The 22,500-nt window shown below is 41.8% G+C and overlaps 1 protein-coding gene across 1 annotated transcript in view; it reads left to right on the forward strand.

Moving 5' to 3' along the window:
- nrxn3a (neurexin 3a) overlaps nucleotides 1-22,500 on the forward strand; it is a 321,288-nt gene that overhangs the window by 226,015 nt on the left and 72,773 nt on the right.

Consider the following 22,500-nt stretch of genomic DNA (forward strand, 5'->3'; position numbering starts at 1 on the left):
ATAGCTATCAACATATGCTGGCCTTTTTAATCAGAGACCTGATGGTGTTGTCTGCTACGGCCTTTGGTGTGCGTCTTCAAAGTGAATAGAGATGAGTTCAGCAAAACGACCGCTGTTTACTTTTAGAGAGTGCAGCACAGTTTGTTTTCATGCAGTTATGACTCAGAGTCTGTTGGAGTTCAGGACTAGCACTCACCACCAGTCTGATGACTAACTCCTTTATGTCACACACATGGGCAAACCATGACATTGTTTTGTAGCGTTAGACAAGGCAGACGTGTTGTTTTTGTGTGTGTGTGTGTGTGTGTGTGGATGGATGGATGGATGGTGCTATGATCCCTTTGTGAGCCATTGTTGGGTAGAGATGTGTTGATGAGATATAATTAAACAGATGGTGAGATCTGATGTGCCATTCAGCCCTTCAGAAGCATCCATCAGCACCAAACATGGCTATCTTCACAGCAAATGGAGTGTGTGTTGTGTCTTTGAGCTTCTGCATGATAAAAAGAAACGTAGGGAGGCAGAGATACATTTGCAAGTCATTAGTCGCCTTGGAGTGTAACATTTTAATGGAATTCTTCATTTTCAAATTGTGGGCTGTCTCTCTCTCTCTCTCTCTCTCTCTCTCTCCCTCTGTGTTATCTTTCTCTCTGTGTGTCTGTCTGTCTCACTCTATTTTCCTCACTCTCTGTGTCTTACTTAAAGCAGTCCTCATTTCTGTGAGCTTGATGGAATTTGCGCTTCATTTTAAAACGGTGCCTCGCCGTAATGTATGCATTCACGTGCATGAAATCAGAGTGCCAGTCTCTGCCCCTGTACAGAATGTCTCCTCCATTTCCATAAATTACATCTGGAAGACTTAGAGACGGATGTAATCGTGCTTGACAGATAGCCACTCCATGGCTCTGTCAGCCACATAAAAGCTTACAGTAACTTTAAATTGATTTTCCTTGTCTCTTTATTCACAGGAAATGTAGTTGCTTCCAAGCCATCTCCAAGTCTTGGCCACTGTGAACAGCACTTGTAAAGGTTCAGAACTGGTAAATGGTTTTAGAAATGGCTTTCAAACCAGAAAGACACAGAGATGTGTTTTGCCCTTCACCACTCACTGTGCACAGCTTGTCAATAGAGAATTAACAAGGTCTCTGACTATTTTTTCATATATATCAGATAACAATACAATGTATCATTTGGTGTTAAATAAAATATTAGATTATTTGTAAAAAAAAATAATATGAAAATACATTTCACAGACTGCTCAAAAGTTCACTTGGCATAACAAGGTTTAGATAACCCAATGGCTCTCTGTTTTTCATTTTGTGTCTCAAGTATGCCATTCATGACAGCAACATTGAAAACTGATTGCCAACATAGAAATCCATTTCTTGACATCCATTTATCCTTGAGTGATCATTTTGCAGAATTTGATTTCCTGAATGTCCTTATGATAGGCCTGTGCTGTGGACAGTGCAGTGTCAATTGTGGTGCGTAACCAGCTCTGTTGAGGCCATAGAGGGATTTCGTGGAAAGGTCAACTAAATTCAGCGATCAGGATATTCAGATGACCTTGCACCAGCCAATCAATGAGATGTAGCCAGAAGCTATTGCATGACACAGAAACAAGTCTCAATTCCAAGCAGAGGATAAAATCAGAACATTCAGTTAAAACAATTCAGTTCAAGTCAAATACTATGACCAAGTGTGCCATCCGCATTTTGAGCCATGTGTCTTACAAATCCTGTGCATAAAAAAACACTTCCCAATACAGGAACTGCAAGTTGTAACATGATTTTACCTTTGAAAGGACTTTGGTGATTGGTTTGTGAAAGGGAGATCATAAATCCAGCTATTGGTCGACTCGGGGACAGATTTGGGACGATTCTGGGCCACATGGAGCTCAGACGTGGCTTATCATGCAGGGACTTTGAGTACAGTCATCAAAATAGCATGGACATGTTGAAACAAGTGAAATTATTCCTCCTCATAATCAAGAGTGAAACATAACGTTCTCCTGGTGTGTGTGTGTGTGTGTGTGTGTGTGTGTGTGTGTGTGTGTGTGTGTGTGTGTGTGTGTGTTAGTTAATGGTCTTCATTGCGGTAGGTGAATGTGAAACAACTTCACATCTGTCACACCAAAACCCACTGTAGCTGTGGCACTGGCATGGCTGGAGCAACATGGCATACACGCTCCGCTCCGCTCACTAGCTCTGGTGTGTGTGTGTGAGAGTGTGTGTGTGTGTGTGTGTGTGTGTGTGTGTGTGTGTGTGTAGTGTCACACTTTGGAATTAAGGAGGCTACATTAGATTTATATCATCAAAGAGAATGAACTTGTGTAAATGGAAGTGTAAAATCCCCCTTGGGGCTCACGGCAGAGGCGCTATTTTTATTCAGGGGCCTCTGCTCAGCAGCCACAGCCCAATGGGCCCTGGTGCGAACAGCAATTAACACCCTCCTCTTTTTTCAATCCACTTTAAATATGGGTCATCAGGGGATGAACACGGGTGGGGTGGTGGGAGAGCTGTGTTGAGATATGATATTATAGATGACACATGGAGGGTATGATTATTTATATATTGGGAATATGGACACATGGAGGGTATGATTACAAATATATTGGGAATGTGGCAACTCTGAATCAGGAAATGGCTCTGCCAGACAAACTTTAGCAGTGTGCACATGTGTGGTGACACTCTAGTAAAGTGTATTAATTCAGCTGAACTGAAGGAAGGTAAAGAGAGAGATGACCCTTCAGCCTTTAGCTGAAATATTGAAGGTGGTGAAAGAGTGTCGAAACCCTCTGTGGCGTCTGTTAGAGCAGAACAATACCTCATAACGGGAGGGAATATCTTGGCACACATTCAGGCTAACAAATGGGACAATCATACTTTACTCTCTCCATCCAACTGTATCGAATATGCATTTAGGTGTGACTGCTCTGATTTTCACAGAAATACAACTAGGCCTTTTTTCGATAACCCGCTGAGCAATTATGTTCTCTTTGTCTCCAGGTATTGCAGGAGTAATGTTCTGCATATATCAAAACATTTTAGAAACATCATATTTAGTTTAAAAAAAAACATTAATAGATACAGTCTTTGTGTTGAGTAAACAAATTAAACTCTCTTTATTATGTAGAGTAATACAGTATTATGCTCAATATGCTATTCTTTAGACTCCAGTGTATGGAAATGCTTCAGGACAATGGGTGTTGTCAGGTTTGACAGATGGGTAGGTGGAGAATCAGGTCGAGATCTTCCTGATAAAGAGATCTTACAAAACATATAATTCCCACTCCTATATGCAGTGATTGTCACTACAAGATAATTGCAGTTTAGCACGTTTTTTTTGTTTATCTCTCTATCCTAATTCCCTATGAACCTCTGACCCAGGACAATTTTCTTTTCTTATGTGATGACGTTTTTTTTTTTAAATCCTAAAAATCACGAAAAAGGTGAAACATTCAGTTAAGTGTACAATCTGAATACAGAAATCAATAAGGATGCTCTTCTTGATCTGCATATGGACTAAAACACACATAGCATTACACATCGTCCGAATGTTTAACAACATAAAAAAAAATGCTCAGTGGCCGTTGACTTGCCTGATGATAAAAAAAAAAGCTTTCTTTGTTTGATTTTTGTTTTGTCTGTTTTTTTGTTTTGTTTGTATTTTGCTTTATGTTGGTAATGAAGCCTTGTGAAACAGATTAAAAAGAAACAAATCAATTCTCCCAGTCAGAGGAGGCCCAAATGGGTGTGTGTTTTCACAGGCAGACTTGAAAATTGTTTCCTAATTTTTTCCTTTCTGATTTGTCAGTGCCAAACATTAAATTGTCACTGGGAAAATGTGCTCATTTACACTTTCCGGCTTATGATAACGTGGGAAACATCACGTAGAGTGAAATTTTCATCAAGGTATCAGGTACAGCAACCTCCAGCCAACTAAAAATAATACGTCTTGACAGCAGATGTAGATATAGTGTGGTTGTGAGGTGTATTTCCCATCTGTAGTACACATATGATGATAGACCTGAGATTACTCTCTGTCCATTTTAATTCAGGTACTGTATATTTGTGGAAACGGGTGTGCACATCCAAAATATGTTTTAACAGGTGCCAGACTAAAAGAGAAGGAGATGGTCTGCACACTGTGTATGGGCTCCAATAAGTACTTGTTTTTATTCTTAAAAGGCAACGTTTCCATCTCAACAGATCTTCATCAGGCAAATAAGAACTGGTAGGGACGGCCCATATCACATGACCATATAGGCCTAGTAATCAGACACCAGGCAGGTGACACATTAATAATCAATTTGCATTTGTGATGCTCATCTACTAGTAGCCTCTGCCTTTAAAGCAACACAGTGCACTTCCTTTACCTTCCATTAATGATTTAAAACACATTCTGATGCACATTCTGATGCTACCCGGACTTAAAATCGTCTCTGGCATTGCCAGTGTGCTCTCTGAACGCTTGATATTGCTTTATGTAACATTGTTCATCAGGTAGGAGCATGACCCCGTTAGTAATTTCTTGACGAACTGGTTGCTGTCTCTGCACTAAATGCCGTTGAATATCGATGGCAAGGGCATAGATATCAATCCTTCCATTGTACTGCTTTAAAAGCAAATGCATGACTCCAGACCCAAACTAATACCCACCAGGTGCTCCGGTTATCATGTTATTTGCGGAAAGTATAATTTATAGATAATGTTAGGGTCAGGGATTGGGTTTGGTTAAGACTATGTTCAGAGAACAAAAACTTGGCTGAATCTTAACAATTTATCTGTGAAGTCTAGAAGTCTAAAGTCTACAATGACCTTTTGAATCACAAGATTATGTAACCAGCTTTTACAGCTCTATGTATTCAAGCAGGAAACAGCAGACTAACAAGGAGCACTTTGTCTCTCTCTCTCTTTCTGTGTGTGTGTGTGTGTGTCTGTGTGTGTGTGTGTGTGTCTGTGTGTTAATGTCTGTGTGTGTATGTGTCTGTATGGGTATCTCGTGCATGTGTGTGTGTGTGTGTGTGTGTGTATGTGTCTGTATGGGTGTCTCCTGCATGTGTGTGTGTCTGTCTGTCTATGTCTTGTGTGTGTGTGTGTGTGTGTGTGTGTGTGTGTGTGTGTGTGTGTGTGTGTGTGTGTGTGTGTGTGTGTGTGTATGTGTGTGTCTGTATGGGTGTCTCCTGCATGTGTGTGTCTGTCTGTCTATGTCTCATGTGTGTGTGTTTGTATGAACAGGTACAAATTTGATTAACTCAGTACACGTTGAATTATTTGCATTGCACTTTCATGCGCTGCTTTGATTGATGCTTTATTCCCCCCAGACAGACTTGAAGTGCTGTGTTGGAAATGTCCCATTATGTTAGCCAGTTAATGAATGTTCCCTTCTGATTCTATGCGTGTAAAGTTTGATTAATGGCAAGAAACAGGCTGTCCTGGCTAGTGGAAGCGTGGTGTGTGTTGGGATGGAAGTTTGATAGTGCCATGTACGTGTAATAGTGCTATCTCTGGTAGGGGATGTTTGAGGTTCAGCTTGATAGTTAGGGTGGATTTGGAACGGTCATGATTTGCTGCTGGAAAGTGTTGCTGGCCTCAGCCTTTGTCTAGTCCAAATCTGACCAGGATCTGGCTGACGGAAGGTCCTCTGTTATTGAAGAGGGACCAGCCAGCACTCTCCTGTTGGCGGTTCATTCAAGTGCACAAAGTGATGGATGATGCTATATATTCCCAAAAATAGAAAGCTTTAATGCATGGTGTGTTTTTTTTTTTTACTTTTTGGTAGGCCACCAGCTGATACTAGTGTGTGTGTGTGTGTGTTTGTGTGTGTGTTTGTGTGTGTGTGTGTGTGTGTGTGTGTGTGTGTATGTGTGTGTGTGTGTGTGTGTATGTGTGTGTGTGTGTGTGTGTGTGTGTGTGTGTGTGTGTGTGTGTGTGTGTGTGTGTGTGTGTGTGTGTGTGTGTATGTGTGTGTGTGTGTGTGTGTGTGTGTGTGTGTGTGTGTGTGTGTGTGTGTGTGTGTGTGTGTGTGTGTGTGTGTGTGTGTGTGTGTGTGTGTATGTGTGTGTGTATGTATGTGTGTGTGTGTGTGTGTGTGTGTGTGTGTGTATGTATGTGTGTGTGTGTGTGTGTGTGTGTGTGTGTGTATGTGTGTGTGTGTGTGTATGTATGTGTGTGTGTGTGTGTGTGTGTGTGTGTGTGTGTGTGTGTGTGTGTGTGTGTGTGTGTGTGTGTGTGTGCCCAAGCTCTTCAGTTTCTCTTACCTTATTGTACCTGTCAGCTGTGTGTCATCTACCCCTATTATAGTGATGAGGACAAACACACACACACTTTACCTACAGGCTCTATAATGGTGTAGTGCAACGTAAGAATCGCAGAGATATACACCAAACTTCAGGCAACTTCTGCATTTTACAGCCTCCATTATCATACAACCAGATACTACATACTGTACCACAACCATTAAATACATTACATCATTACAAATTTTATGATTTCCTGCCCCATACTGTAGTTCAGTCAAAGTCCTTTTAGGCAAGTCCCTCCACTCGGCGGCCATATTGCAACGCTTTTTGGGCACTCATCGGGCATCATATTCGGCAGAAATGCATGTGTGCAAGGCTTCACGACACCAACCTTGCTCCAGTGGCGAGTTGACAACACATGATTGGCACGATGTCTTCACAACACACCATATGATTGGCTCAATGTATTCACATCACACCACATGATTGGCTCAATGTATTCACATGTCTACGTTTTGCCGAGGAAGGGGTGGGATATGTGTAAAAACGGCCATATTGGCGTTACAAACTAACCCCATGCATTTCTATGGAGGATTTTTTGAGTGCTGTGTCTCCACATTAGAAAGTATCTGGTTCAGTTAACTAGCACAGCACAGTTCACAGCAATGAGTTCAGCAGACAACCCAGTGATGACCACAACATGGCAAATAGGGTCTGTAAGCTAAAGGGGGTTTGTGAGTTGTCAGGTGTGACATGGATGCCGTGACCTGGATGGCTCGGCTAATGTAGCTCAGCTGCTCAGGTGACGGGGCGGGGGGATTAGGAGAGCTGGAGAGTGTCAGCTGTAGTGTGTGTGTGTGTGTGTGTGTGTGTGGTGTGGGAGAGGCCAGGAGAAGGTTAAGGAGAAGGTTAAAGAGGAGGAGGGTCAGGCAGACAACAGACAGGTATCCTACGTCCCAACAGCACTCACTGCAATCTCTGCCAGTCTGTCTCTGGTTCTGTTGAAAATAATGATAATTAATGACGGGGCAGTGGTGGTCCAGGCGATAGGATCTCAGTCTAGATCTAGATCTCCCTTCAGTGGGTCTAGATGCCCGTCTCCTTTTTCTCTTCACTGTCCTATCTAAAGAAAATGCAAAAGCCCAAATAAGGATTAAGAAATAATCTTAGTTCTGGTCATACTTCTGCTACCCTCTGGGTTTTTTGTACAATATTCCTGAAGGTAGCACAGGACGTTTCATCATCCTTTAGTAGCAATTAAATGACTTGCCATTCATTTATGTTCATTTAGCTAAAAATAGTCTGAAATTAGGGATGTCAACCAAACATTTCAGCCTGTCCAGTGTCTCCCAGGTTGAAGAGTTTGCTCTAGACTTTACTCATCTGTTGATGGTATATGAAAGGAAGGGAATGGATGGAATGTTACATTACCTGATATAGCTGCAAAACCACAGGAAAGCATGAAGGACAGTGTCTGCCTACCATCTTTGGGCACGCTTTTGAATGCTGGGCAAAGTGCAAAGTCAGTCTGTTAGCAAAATTCTTGTACACAAACGATAGATAGATAGATCAATAGATAGATTGATCAATAGATAGATAGATAGATAGATAGATAGATAGATACACTTTATTCATCCACAGTGTTCACTAATGGCATCATATGGCATGATGCAGCTTTTTGCTAATCCACCGCTGTTTGTGCTTAGGATCTTTTCCATTGTATTAATGGTATTTACTAATACATTTGGCACAGTTATTAAACAAGCTTTAGTTAGACTTTACACTTTGCTCTTTGTCCAGCATTTACATTAGGGCACGCTGCATGTGTGGCACACAGGGGACTGATGCAGGTGAGCTTGTAAGAGTACCACACAGAAGTAGTGGGCAGAATCGGAAAAGGGTGATGAGGGCAATTGGAGTGATGTCCAAAGGGTTAATGTGGGAGAACATTTTGCCTACAAAACTCCCCTAAATAGTCTTGCCCCATTAATTATTAACAAAATAGAGTGAATTAACAGTTATCATTAATTATTAACAGAATTTAGAGTATTATAATAATGCAGGAAATAAAAGATTCAGAGGAGTGATCTGAATTTTGGATGATATGCCATTTTATTTTATTTTATTTGCTTAACAATTAAAACACTGACTGTTATTCTCTATTCAGTGTCTAGTAATTTACTGCTTTGGTTCAGCTTTAATGTCTATTCCGTAGGACAGATTTCCATTTAGCCTGTCGGTCTGAGTGGCTACTTGTCTTTCCCAGTGCACTGATATCTGCCAATTCGTATATCTTATGGCACTCTTACTGACCTATGTCCAGTGCTTCAAACACACACCACCCATTAGAATGACCATTGAGCAGCATCGATCGGCAATCAGACACGGCACCTCCGTCTCTCTCTCAGCTCCTCCCCCTCCTCCTCTTTGTCACCTCCGAGCAAGCTACTCAGTGTGTGTGTGTGTGAGAGAGAGAGGGAGGGAGAGAGAGAGAGAGGGGGAGGGATAGAGAGTTAGAGAGAGGGAGGGAGAGAGAGAGAGGGACCCCTATTAGGGGAAACCTGACTACCACGGACGCAGGCAACCAGGTGTAAAATCAGCCACTGACACTGCCAGAATGTTCCGTGACAGCTCGTCATTCTCTGAGGGCCTGCACACTCCCCGGAGCACCCCCACAATCCCAGCATGCCTCTGGTGAGCTGACACAACTGCGCTCCTGACCCCCAGCACACACACACACACACACACACACACACACACACACACACACACAAACACCTCACCTCAAAGCACAGCCCAGCCCAGCCCAGCCCCTGCCCAAACTCCCAGCATGCCTCTGGTAAGCTGACACAACTACGCTCCTACACACACACACACACACACACACACACACACACCACACACACACCTCACGCCACCCACTCCCCCAAACACACACACACACACACCTCACCCCACAGCACACAGCCCCATCGCACCTAGCCCATCCATTTATCTCTATCCAACAGATGGAGTACTAGCAGAAGGTCTTAATGAGCCTTTTCACCTCCTCCGCCTGGTTGATATATTAACTCCGCTAAGAGAGACGGAGAGTCAGTCACATAGACTTCACAACATCACAGAGTCCCTCGTCTGGGCTTCCAAATGAAACGCCAATGGATAAGAGCATTTGCTAAATGACATCATTGTAATGACATGTATTGACATATCTGTAATAATACAGCCTATAAAGCCTATGTGCCATGTCTGTCATAACAAAGCCTATGTGCCATGTCTGTCATAACAAAGCCTATGTGCCATGTCTGTCATAACAAAGCCTATGTGCTTTAAGTGGCAATAAGGCAGAGTGAGGTCTACCATGTCATGTTTTTTTGTGGAATGTGTGTTCAATTAATTTTGGTTCAGAAACACACTTCCATTTGACATTTCCTTTTCATGTCATTTCCTTTTCATTTCAAGTCTACACAATTTAGTAGGAGAGAGGATGAATTAGGAAGCAAACAGCCCTGTTTGGGCTGAAAAGTGTGTTCATTTTAATTCATTTAAACTCAGAAACACTTGCAACCACACATCAAACAGCATGGGTGTGACTGCGTGAGAGTCGTGGGCGTTATACAAAGCCCAGAGTATTGTTTTCTGCCTTTCTTCTCTCCAATGCATTCTTCACAGGGAATGCCATGTTTACGGGCTTTCATATTTAGACACAGCACAGCCTTCCACCCCTCGTTCTGTAATTTTTCATCCATTTCAACTAAGCACATCTTCAAAGGGCCATGGATTTGGCCAACCGACACCCTCCCTGGGTGGAGACATGTGAGAGGGGGAAGAGTACAGACAAAGGAGAAATCACAAAGAAAGAGAGAGAGAGAGAGAGAGAGAGAGAATCACAGAGAGAGAGAGAGAGAGAGAGAGGATGAACTAACGTTTTTCACTCCTCTGTCAATCACATACACAAACACACATACACATACACAAACACATACACATACACACACACACACACACACACACACACACAGACACACACACACACACACACATGCAGAGTATCTGTCCGTCCCACAGTCTAGCTAGTGTGGCAGGCAGAGACAGAGGAGCTCAACAAAGAGGGCTTGTATCAGGGGTTTCCAGGCAGGGCTCTTTCTGTGCTCTCTGTGGCCCCCTCCCCATTTCATTATGGGGAAGGTGATGTGATAACAGCCCTGGATCTATCTTTAAACACACACACACACACACACACACGCGCACACACACACACACACACACACACACACACACACACAGCATGCCTGCTGGAGAAGCGAGAGCATCAAATGAGCCCGTTACAAAAGTGCACCTGCTCCATTTCCATGGCGGCACCGGGAGGCTGCCTGGGTGCAGACAAGCGCTGCTTAAGTTTGCCTAATTACACCTCCGTCCAGTGCTGATGAGAGCGAGATTGCCACGCTTCATTGGTGAGCCATCATTCATTATACAAGACAGAAAACAAAAGAAAAGAAAGAGAAAGGTGGCAAGACAACACAAGGTTGAGTGTGAATGACAGTCTTCTTTAGAAGATGACAACCCCTCTGATTTTCTTTCACATAAATCCATTTTCTTCTCATTCTATGATGTGCATTGGTGTGTGTGTGTTGACACTTTTCTGTGTGTCAACAGGCACCACAGAGAAACAGGTGTTGCTATTGTGTGGCTAAATGTCACTGCAGGGTCACTGGCAACTGAAGGCACACAGGGGTGTGGCATGCGTGTGTGTGTGTGCATGTGTGTGTGTGTGTGTGTGTGTGTGTGTGTGTGTGTGTGTGTGTGTGTGTGTGTGTGTGTGTGTGTGTGTGTGAGAGAGAGAGAGAGAAAGAAGGGGGGGTTAGAGGCATTAGAGTCAGACAGGTAAACATAGGAAGAGTGTAGGACATCACACCGAGAGGTCTAACAGGGGACAGTCAGGTCCTAGACTTACAGCAACACCAGCATTACTGAGATTCATGGAGCTCTGCCCGACACTGCCCCGGGCCAGACACACAGATATACCAGAATGACAACAGAGGCTCATAGCGGAGATTAGTTTAGTGTCACCCAGACATAGTCATTGTGTTTTCTATATTACTCTATTAAACCTGTTCAGAAATGATACCATGTTTAATTTTTCAGTATTATTGACATTATAAAATTATACATCTGGAAAGATACAAGACTCTTTAATGGGTACATGGCAGCTTGATTAAAGCGTACAAGAAAGGCTTTTTAATTGCTTCCCAAAATAATGTCATTTTCCAATTTATTTAAATTATTTTTTACAATGTGTGTGTGTGTGTGTGTGTGTGTGTGTGTGTGTGTGTGTGTGTGTGTGTGTGTGTGTGTGTGTGTGTGTGTTTGTGTGCATGACTGTCACAGCAGATATCCCTTGTTTCATTTATCACTGGTATCTTCTGAGGAGCTTGCGACTGCAAGGTCACAAAAGCAAATTTAATGCTGCCACTACTCCAAGGCATCCCCAGGCTAAATAATGACAAGGATTATGTTGCCACATAAATGGGGAATTGACTTTAAATGTCAATGCAGGATGACATCTATTGTCATTCTCCCTGCCATAATAGAGGGCCTTACTCAGGGGAAATGAAACCATTAATCTGTGTTAGACAGCACAATGCAGAACAGACAGGCCATCTGCCTGATAACTTTTATACAAGGTGAATACTCGCTAGCTAACAGCTTGTCTTGAGTCTTTCTTTCATTTAACTGACACTATAATGAGACACTTCTGTGTGTGAGAGATTTGTAGAAAGGCAATTCCATCAACACCTTACTCCACATGGCGTATATAATTATATCATCTACGTATGATTATCTATGCGTCATATAATTATGTGTAATATACAGTATGTGCTGTCAGCTGTTCCTAAGAGGATGATGTTTAGGGCTGGGACAACGTGTCGACGTAATCGATGACGTCAACGCAAAAAATACGTTGACGCAAAATATGCGCGTCGATTCATCAAGCATAACGCATGCAGCCAAATATTTTGAATTTTACACCTTCAGTGTTTCCCATACGTTGACTAATCTGTGGCGGGGCGCTACGCAATCAAAACCGCCCTATTTAAATTAAAGATCAGATAAAATCCTTTCATTGAGCTGCACTTTTTATGCACGCAGCCTTTCCTTGCCCCGCCCGCTCTCTCTCTCGTAACGAGTCCGCTGCCCCTCCTCTGCATGTGCATTTAACAAAATATTCACGATTGTTGAAGGACTGTTGTTGCCACATAGAAGCATTGCATAGAACTAGGCTAAATTGCTATTGAATCCGCTTAGCATCGTGACCATGCTGCGCAAATTTGTTAAAAACTGCTGCATTAAAGTTAACTCTGGTAAGGTCTTATCACAACATAGTAGGCCTACATTGAAGAGACTAAACTTAAGTTATGCAATCAAGCAGTATCTCAAAGCTAACGTTAGAATACTGTTTGGATGTTGAGTTTAGCTTGCTTACTTAAAGCTGCTTGTCAATTTCATTACTCATGCAGGGCTCATTTTATTGACTCTGACACTGAATGTTTGCAAGATCCCCTTAAATGGAAGAGGGTTTTCCAAGACTCAAAAGTAGATAACCAATATTTATTGGTTTGTTGTGGCCGATACCGATAATATTACTCTTGAAAAAAAAATGTGAAAAGTGATTTGGGGAAAGCATTTAATAAGCATAATTTTATTGCAGTAATTTTACCTACCACCAAATGATGGACAGAACTCATAATAGTCCTCAATAGTACGGCAGTCAACAACATAACAGTAGCCTAGCCCTACAGTATGTGTGGCTGACGTGATTGCCACGCGAAGTGAACCTGACGTCAGTGAATTGCGAGTGAGTGGCTAGAGAGTTTGCAGCAGAAATGAAAGGCGTTAGCCCCGAATGTTTTAATAACTTATTATGATGACCTGTCTGGAACTGAAGCACGAATGGTTAGCATATTTCTAGGTAATAATACAAAACCCAAGCATGCAAATATAATACTAAAACACAACTTAGAACTAGGCCTACTTATGTACTCGTCCCACTAACGAGTTTGTTTATTTGTTTCCCCGACCAGCGCAGTAAAGTGCAAACACACCAGCACAAGACGGCTCTAGATAGGGCTGAGCTCTGCTCTGTTAAGGTTAAATGGCGGATCATTCACTTAGAGGATTTTGAGATGCACAGATTCCCAAATGAACGCATATCCACAGATTTTGTTAGAGTGGTAAAATACATTCACACCGCTAACATTATATTGAGGAAAAAGTATAGCCAACCAAGCTCAAGTAGCTCAGTGTAGCAGGACGGACCTTAAGTAGGCCTAAATTAGGACTTTAAAAAATATCGGCGCAAATTATCGGCCAGAATTCTGTTATCGGACTGATAATAATATTTTCATTTTTTCACTTATCGGCTAATAATATATCGGCCACCGATATATCGTGCATCCCTACTCAAAAGTGCTTGTCCCAAGGAGAAGTAGTACGAACCGTTATTTGAACTAACTACGTTATGAATTGCATCCACACATCAGCAGCCTATAAGTGTTACAATTGCAAGGGTTCCCTCATGAACGTCTTAAAGTGACAGGCACTCAGTTACACCTATACACTACTAAACTTTATTGAATGCTACCTCTGACTAAGAATGCATTACATTGCACTTGTATAGTCTTTTATTTTGGAATTTTAAGAGCAATAAACATATATTGCAATGTTAAGGAATTCATGTTTTTTCATTCAGATATGTAAATCAACATGTATAAATTGCTATTAGTCAATTAATGGGGAGATAATCGATAATCAAATTGAATCAAAATCGAATCGGACTGAAAAAATGAATTGTTAGATTAATTGATGCATCGAAAAAATAATCGCTAGATTAATCGTTTAAAAATAATCGTTTATCCCAGCCCTAATGATGTTGTATTAAGTTGTAGTGGTACACTTATGCTGTTTTTATCTGAGGGCCAAGCTCATTGCTCTTCGCTGCTAAACTCGAGCCAGAAACTTTCCCACACTTTCCCGTGAAAAGGACACTGAGAGCAGTCATTACATCCCGGGGGTACAGCTCACTGGTGGGTCGGCGGTGGTCCAGATGAGGCCCAGATCAGGCTGACTGACGGCACCTCGTAATGTTCTCGCCGCTCGCCCACAGCGGCTGTAGCACATCATCGCCTGTGTGTGAGCAGAGTGTCTGTGAGAAGGAGAGGAGAGGAGAGGGGGTTGTCATGACAACTTAGGGGAACTAAAGTTCATGAGGGTGACACTGGTAGGTCTGGAGGACGACATAACTAGCTGGGATGTATTCCACACAGAGGAGGAGGAGGAGGGGGAAAGAGGAAAATGGAGAGAGCTATTAGTCTGCATACTTGCCTCTCAAAAAGAGTACACTTCTAAAGATCCGTCTCATGTCGACAGAAAATCTCTAAAGATATGGAAATATGTCAGTCTAGGTGTCACCTCTAATTCAACCCAAACTGAGTATTACAGCTCTGTGCATGCAGAATACCAAACACCATAATATGGGTCCCAATGTTATGCATATCACTATTTTATCATTTGTAAATACTGGTCAGTTTAACAGAGGTGTATTAAGATTGTGTGGACTCAATCATATGCAATGCAAATTCCCATTTAGAGAAGTCCACATACATCAAGCAGCCTACTATATGCTCCCCTGAACGGCTACAGTAGCATAGTGAATGTTTTAACAAGCTTTCCTCCCTAATCATGTCATCACATTCATCTGATTTTATTATGATCTTTCATTTTTGTTGATGCTTGTAAATTGTGTAGTGCTGTTTTGTATGTGCGGGTGTTAACTGGAACGAAGGTAAAGAGCTGAAGCTTTTTTCCATGAGTCTAGGGGGGGTATGCAAAACACATGCAAAAAGAAAAATACGAGCTGTCTGCTTTAAGGATGAGTTTCATAAGTTGAAAAGCAGAGCATGAAATGTGTCTTGACGTTTAGTTGGAGCAAAGAGACAGCTTGATTTATTTCTTTATATATTTGATTTGATTTCCCAGAGACGGCGAACTAATAAGTCAGGGACATGCCTTTCAATCAAGCAGGCTTCTGTTTTCTTCCTTCAGGGCTGGCTCCATGCATTGCTGTTGACCATCGCTGTTCTATACGGTGTGATTCGTTTATGGATCACGTCCCACTTTCTGAAGGAAACCGATAACCATGGTAGTTCCTGACCACATTACATTTGACTCTGGAGTGAATTCAGCTGAATCCTGATCAAGACCACATAAGGGCCACATGAGATCTGCATCAGGTCCACATCAGGGCCACATCAGGTCCTGGTCTCAGCTTGGTTTTCAGCCTGAGCTGGCTTTGTCTGCTTAGTCTAAGCCTTAGCCATCAGCTGTCCATGGGTTTGGTGGAGCAGTGATTACATCATAGCCTCACAATTGGTCGGTCTGCGTTCAATTCCTGAACTAATTGTGAATCCAAGTCACTTTGGATGAAAGCGTCTGCTGAATACGTCGACTTTAACTTTAACTTTAGCTAGTCAAGGCACTGTGGTCCCTTCTCTCTGCTGATGAGCTGCTCTGCTGACTCTCCCGCACTGATGACGGGTGGGAGGTGTTGACATCATCACCTCTTACTGTAACCTCATCACCGCCGTGATTCTGCTCCTCCACGTAGGCTTCATTCCACTCGCTGCAGTCGCTTGTTGACGCATCCTGTGATCGGTCATACTTGTGATGGTGTCACTCTGGACATGTTTCACCTGCATACTGTGCAGAGAAAAGGTGTTTCATCTCTGCCCATCTCTGTGTAGGTCATTAAAAGGAAAGCACTGACTGAATGTCTGAGGTTATGTCTGTGATGGTCTTTTCTATCTATAAAAAGGGCCCTGTCCAGTTTGAGAATGACAGGAAGAACACAAGAAAAGCAAGAGTTATTTTGATGTGCTTATTGTGCAGGCTCATTTTAGCCAATCAAGTTTTCCTTGAATCTTACTAATAATCTCGAGATAATTATTTCAGACAAATCAGTTAAACAGGAAATAACAGTTAACGTTAAATTGGACTTATGCTAAGATAAGAGGAAGGCTGTTTCTTTGGAGTTGAACATAGAAAATATAAGAGAATGGCCATAATCTTACATTGAGCTCCATTTTTTCTAGGAGAAATACAAAATCACACTTTACCCAAACCCTGCTCTTTTACCAAGTCTTTTATGCTGTTGCGTCATGTCAGTTTGTGCTTAGTGATATTACCATTACCAACAAATTATTTGATGGCTGTCACTGCATTTGATGGCATGTTAACCTGTCAGGCTAATGGCTAATGTTTGTTAATTGCTCTCTACTTAGCATATAATTAATGTCTTGTCAGGTCTTTATTACTTCAGGGGAAGTGCATCCTTAGCAAATGAACAGTACAAAATGCCTTCTCTATTTTTATACTCAATACACCAGATTAAGTCAGGGCCCAGCAACAAACTTGTCCTTTGTGACGTTTTTGTCCAATAGTTTCCCGTTGAAAGCAATCAGAGCTTTCATCAGTCATCAACTCTTAAGCAATTACCCATTGTGACAGAATGTCTGTGACAGATGTCTGTTATAATAGGATGGCTCTTTGATATGATTCACATTGATTCACACTGTCATCACATCCCAAGACATGATAACTGTCATGTTTTATGATGTGGCCTAACAGTGTCACCCACTTCATAGTTGTTGCTGTGACCAATCTCGCCCAGTGCAAAGATGTTTACGGTAATGTTGGCATAGCAGTGTTACTCAACTGAAAAAATAGGTGCGTAGTCAGTGACTGTGGAACGTCCAGATAAGAGTGAGCCATTCTCTGTGTAGTTGTGAGAAGCCATTACTACAGAGACATTATGGGCCCTAATTTAAAGGTGCTTTAAGCAATGCTGGGCAACGTCACTTCTGTTGACTTTCAAACAAAACAGAGAGCTAGCTCGCTACTTCCTCCCCCTCCCTCCCGTGCTGCTCCCGTGCCATTGAAACTCTCCTAAACGCGCATCTCGTCTGTGCTTTGCTGGAACAGTTATGTTTTTATTGGCTAGGTTGGCCCAGGTTGTTTTTGTTGCATTTTTGGAGCCTGGGCTGTCCACAGAGATCGCATTTTTTTACAGTGTATTCAGGACACAGACAGCTAGCGGTTGGTTAGGTGATGTTTGCAGTAAGTGACATAAAATGATTAAGCCTAAACGGGTGGCATTGCTTAGAGCACCTTTAAATGTCAGGCAAAGTGAACAGTCTAAAGTCCAACTAAAGCTAAATTAGTAACTATGCAAAATGTATTTGCAAATGGTGTACCATTTGCAAGATCCTCAGCAAAGACATTTGTGGGTCTTCTAAAATCTCTCACAAGCAACATGATGGTTTTAATTTATGCACCAGAACCTCCTTGACTTGACTGACTGACTCTACACTTTGTTATCTAAATTAGGGCCCTAGAAGTAAGCAGTACAAGGCTATGCACATCCCCAGGCCAAAATTGGATGGGTGCAATATCCCGTACAAGAGTATCCAAAAGAATAAGAGATGATCCACACACTAGATATCTGCTGTGCAGATCATCTCTTATTCTCTATATTGGAATGCAGGTGTTTATGATGCAATGTGTTGTTGTTTCATTGATTCCGGAGTGAGAAAGCGTATAGTGCCTGAAGTTGGAGTGCAACCATAGACTGTAAAAAACCCATGCCTAGAAGTCAGATCCCGCAGTAGATGAGATAAGTCAAATGTTGTTGTCATGGTGCATTGGTGAAAGCCGTCGTAAACACAAGAGCGCCACTGCGATCCTGTTTATGAAAGAGGCTTTACAGGAATACTGATTAGCGATTGGACATGATGAAATGAAGGAATGCTCAGAAGCATGCTAGTCCACAACCCTCCCACCCACACCTAAGCTGTGATGCTGTTACAGCACGCATGAGTCTATGGAGTTGGCCTTGCTTTACAGGAGAGGCACTTTATTGACCACTGGAACACAAAGCAAAACAGAAAGGTTTTTAATGGACTCTGATGAAGATGTAAGCCGACCACGTAACCTTAGTCATTTCTGCATCTTTTTCACATTCAATTACGCAATCCAAACATCTTCGTGCTCCAGTGATCCCTCTTATAGAAATAATAACAATGAACAATAATAACATCAAACAAAAACAACAGTCCCACACATAACACATTCCAGGAACTATCAGCCAATCACACACATGGACGTGGCACTACCCCATGGTGCACCATAATATACTGTACAGCAAACATACAGTTGCAAAAAATTCCTTAAGCTGTTTAGGTCTTTGGGTTGAGTTGTTCGCTCACACTGTAAAAGCTAACTCACCATACATTTGTGTGTTTTCTCTCCTTATGATGCAATGCTATATTTAGCTTCTTCATCAAATGCCTATCACAGGAAACCAAAGAGCAGTGGGGATGGGAACACTTCTGCCTCTATACGTGGGGATTTATTTAATTTTCATTAGTCACATTTTCTGTCTTGTGCCAGCCGACCCACAAGGTTTCCTCACCCACCAGATTTAATATAATCACGTTAGATGGTGTTATTTCTTACGGAGCGTGCTTTTTCATATTCAGGGTAGATGTTCGATGTCACCCCAAACAGTCAACCTACACAATGCTCCCTCTCTGATCACGCCCTTTTCTAAGGAGCTGAAAGCCAATTGCACAGCTGATAGATTCCAAGGCTCTTCGTGATCCCAGCTCAGAAAGTGTGATAGTGAAGCTTCTCTGAATCATCTCACAGAGAGATGTGGCATCTAATATAGTGTATCAGGGTGTGTGTGTGTGTGTGTGTGTGTGTGTTTGGGGGGTGATTATGTGTATGTGTGAGTTCGAGACGGTGTGTGTGTGTGTGTGTGTGAGTGTGTGTGTGTGTGTTTAAAGAATGAGATAGGTTGATACTGTAGATTGAATGACGAATAATCTGATACCAGAAGGATCAAAGCAGGCTTGGCCTACATTCTGAACTTGCATTCAAACAAAAGACAACTCTCCCCCCTTCTGTACCAGAATATCAATGGAAATTCAGTACGTTAACGTCCATCAACCCACTCAGACAGATAATGTATTCAGTGTTACATATCTCAGTGTTAAACCTTTTTGGATTTTATTTGTTTTCAAGCAGGGTTTCAGACTTCATTATTTATGCATCATCCGTGCATACTGTACATTCTCAGTCCACACTAGTGTGTGTGCTACTCTCCATGGTGTGCTTTCAAGGCCTTTTTACTTACTTACAAATACTGAATGGTATGTTTGTAGCTAAATGCACAGAAACAGCAACATTACATTACATATTCATTTAGCAGAGACTCTTTTATCCAAAGCAACTTACATGTCATTTATATTACAAGGACCATAGTCCTTGTTCATTTCCTTGCTCAGAGACACAATGGTGGAAGCTTTTACTTTTCAGGCTACTGCATGCTAGCCCAGCTCCTTAACGGCTACGCTACCTCCGCCCCACACTTACAAGCAATATAGAAGTATTTTTAATGTAGAAATATATAGAAATATAGAAGTATATCACATTAAATATAGATGTTGACCATGGTAGAGGCAAGACATCCTTCACAAGTCATGTGTTCTGTGAACCTGTGTAAGTATTGGACATGTGCTGTGTTAATACATTAATTAGTTTATACTCGTGACTTTGCAGACCAAGGCTGTGTACAAATGTACAGTCAAGTAATTAGCCAGATATGAAATGACATTTATCAAATAACCACAGCTACTTTTTCTTTTAAGATAAGCTTGATAACATCTTCAGCAACAGGCCGATATCTGAAATGTCAAATGATTTCATTTGCAGTTGAAAATGAATGGCAGTCACAAAACTGTATTAATCTGAAAAATAACATGGTAAAGTAAGAGCTTCAATCAGCGCTACGATCGTGTCTTGATGATTATGGATAATTAAACTATGAGGTTGTGTTAATCAAAGGCCATTTCACCTCTAGTGCAAAAAGGAGGGAATGTCACATTGAAAGAGGCGAGAAACATGGCAGTTGACATGTAGTTCTTAATAAGAAACTGAGGCAGCAGCAGGCTTTTGTTTAATGCTGAAACTGGGCTCTCGACCGAAGTTTTCCTGTCAAAAGTAATGGTTGTAGACCGCTGGGTCTTTTTCAGGGTCAGGTGAACATTGGCCATTATGGTCAGCAGGAAAAACATATTAGGTCAAGCAAAACTTAACCCCACATCTTTAAATGGCGCCTTGCGAAAACAAAATGTAACCTTCTCAAAAACCTTGGACATATTTTTCTCTCACAAATAAACTGCATGCTGTAGTCGGAGGAAAGTTTGTCAGGAGGAAAGAAGATGTGTTTTTTTGTAATCCATTACATTCAGCGTCTAACAGCTTAAAATGGCCATTAGCAGATTTTCAGTGGGGCTTAGCCGGCTGATTAATTACAAAGAGCATCCTCCGTGCTTTTACCAGAAGCTACTCTCCTCCTCTTCAGACATTCCAGAGCTTTGCTTGTTCACACATATGAGGAATGCATTATGGAAATTAGTCAACCTCCTCATTAGTATACATAAAGAAATGTTCATGTAGACTCCTTAACTGTTTTAAATGGCTGTCCCATGGTGGTAAAACATCTACATATCATTGCAATTAAGTGTTAAAAGGGAATGGCTTGCCTGCAGGGTGTGCTAGTTTTGCTGAAGTAGTCATTAACTTCATTCGACTCTATTCCCTTTCATTACATTTTACAATGTAAATATTAATGTAAAATTAGTCAGACACAATAGATCCTGAATTCAATATCTGAGGAATTAGGCATGGAAGCATGAAGGCATTATGGCCAATCAATGCCAATGACTGCCCAACTAATTGGCTAGAGAATAGGGTACCACAAACTGGCACGGGGACGTTAAATGTGCACAGTTCTTGTACAAGTATTCATCATTCATTGGGAGTTAATATCAGACTTTTTAATCATCTGCAGCAAAGCATTAATAATGGAGGATATTGAAATCGATGTGACAAAAGTAAAATAAAAAGAAATACAAAAGACTTGACTGCTTTTCAACAAGTCACCAAGCACTTCTCCGGCCCTTTGTCCTCACACTGTCGTCAGCTTTTTCTGTTCGTCCTGTTCAATGTGTGTGTGTTTCCACTTACCATTTAATACAATATCAAATGGAGACCAATGAGTTGAATTATTATAGACAAAGTTAGACATAAACATGATGTAAAGTGAGCTTATCATATTCTCCTCATCCTCAGGCCTCTATTTACATATTACTAATGACTAACAGCCCAATGTTTATAATATCTCATTTAGCATCCCATTTACATAACAATGTTTATCAGGCTTTATAGCTGTGCGTGCTAATGTCAAGCTAACTGAAGTGTGTCACAGCCTTGTGTCCCAAGGCTAAGTTAATTTTCAGCTATCTAATTTTAAATAGTTGTTGTTTGTTTATTGCCACTTAAGAGCAGATCCTACAACATCTATTGCGCATGTGTTTAATTTTTAAATAATTAAATCTAGCTTATTTGAATTATCTTCAAAAGTCCATGAAGTAGCCAGACTTGGCAAAAGTTATTATTTCTGCTGACTGCTTTTGACTTGCTTGTGTACATTTATGGTATGGTTATGCAATTTACATTAAATTAATATTTTGGATTAGGAGATCATTTGTGTTACTGTGTCTGTGTATTTTTGTGGATGTGTACACATGCAAGGCATAATAATAATTAAGGGCACAAAAGCAGCTCCTAATGGCCGAGTGGATGAGAAGCAATAGGTGTCTGCTCGGTCAGTGAACTCCCTTTAGACCGATATGAGCACTGAGCACCAGCTGTTTCAATCCACTAGGGCTCTCGAGGAAGGCGGCGTTGTAAACAGCTGTGTGCCAGGTGCTTCAAAGACTCACACACTCCAGGGATGGTCCCCACAGGCCACCGTAGACGAGGTAGATGTGTAATGTAGCACTCTTATGCTGAGATGGTGTCCGCGGGGAGCCCACTAGGTGATCTCTTACACCCAGAGAGGCTGCATTTCTCACCGCCTCCAGGGCTTTCAGGCAGAGACCCCCTGGACATTCTCCACTGTGACAGATACAGCCCTGGTGGGGAGGGACACACACACACACACAGTGGTAGTCGCTTGATGTCACGCGGCATAATGCATGACAAATGGAAAAGTCATCTCTGGCCGTCATCCGACATATTCCCTGGCTCGAGGCGTGTTGAAGTAGAGCAGGGCACCGTGTTTCTCGAGGAGC

The sequence above is a fragment of the Alosa alosa genome, chromosome 19, assembly GCF_017589495.1.
Source record: "Alosa alosa isolate M-15738 ecotype Scorff River chromosome 19, AALO_Geno_1.1, whole genome shotgun sequence".
Taxonomy (NCBI): Eukaryota; Metazoa; Chordata; class Actinopteri; order Clupeiformes; family Clupeidae; genus Alosa; species Alosa alosa.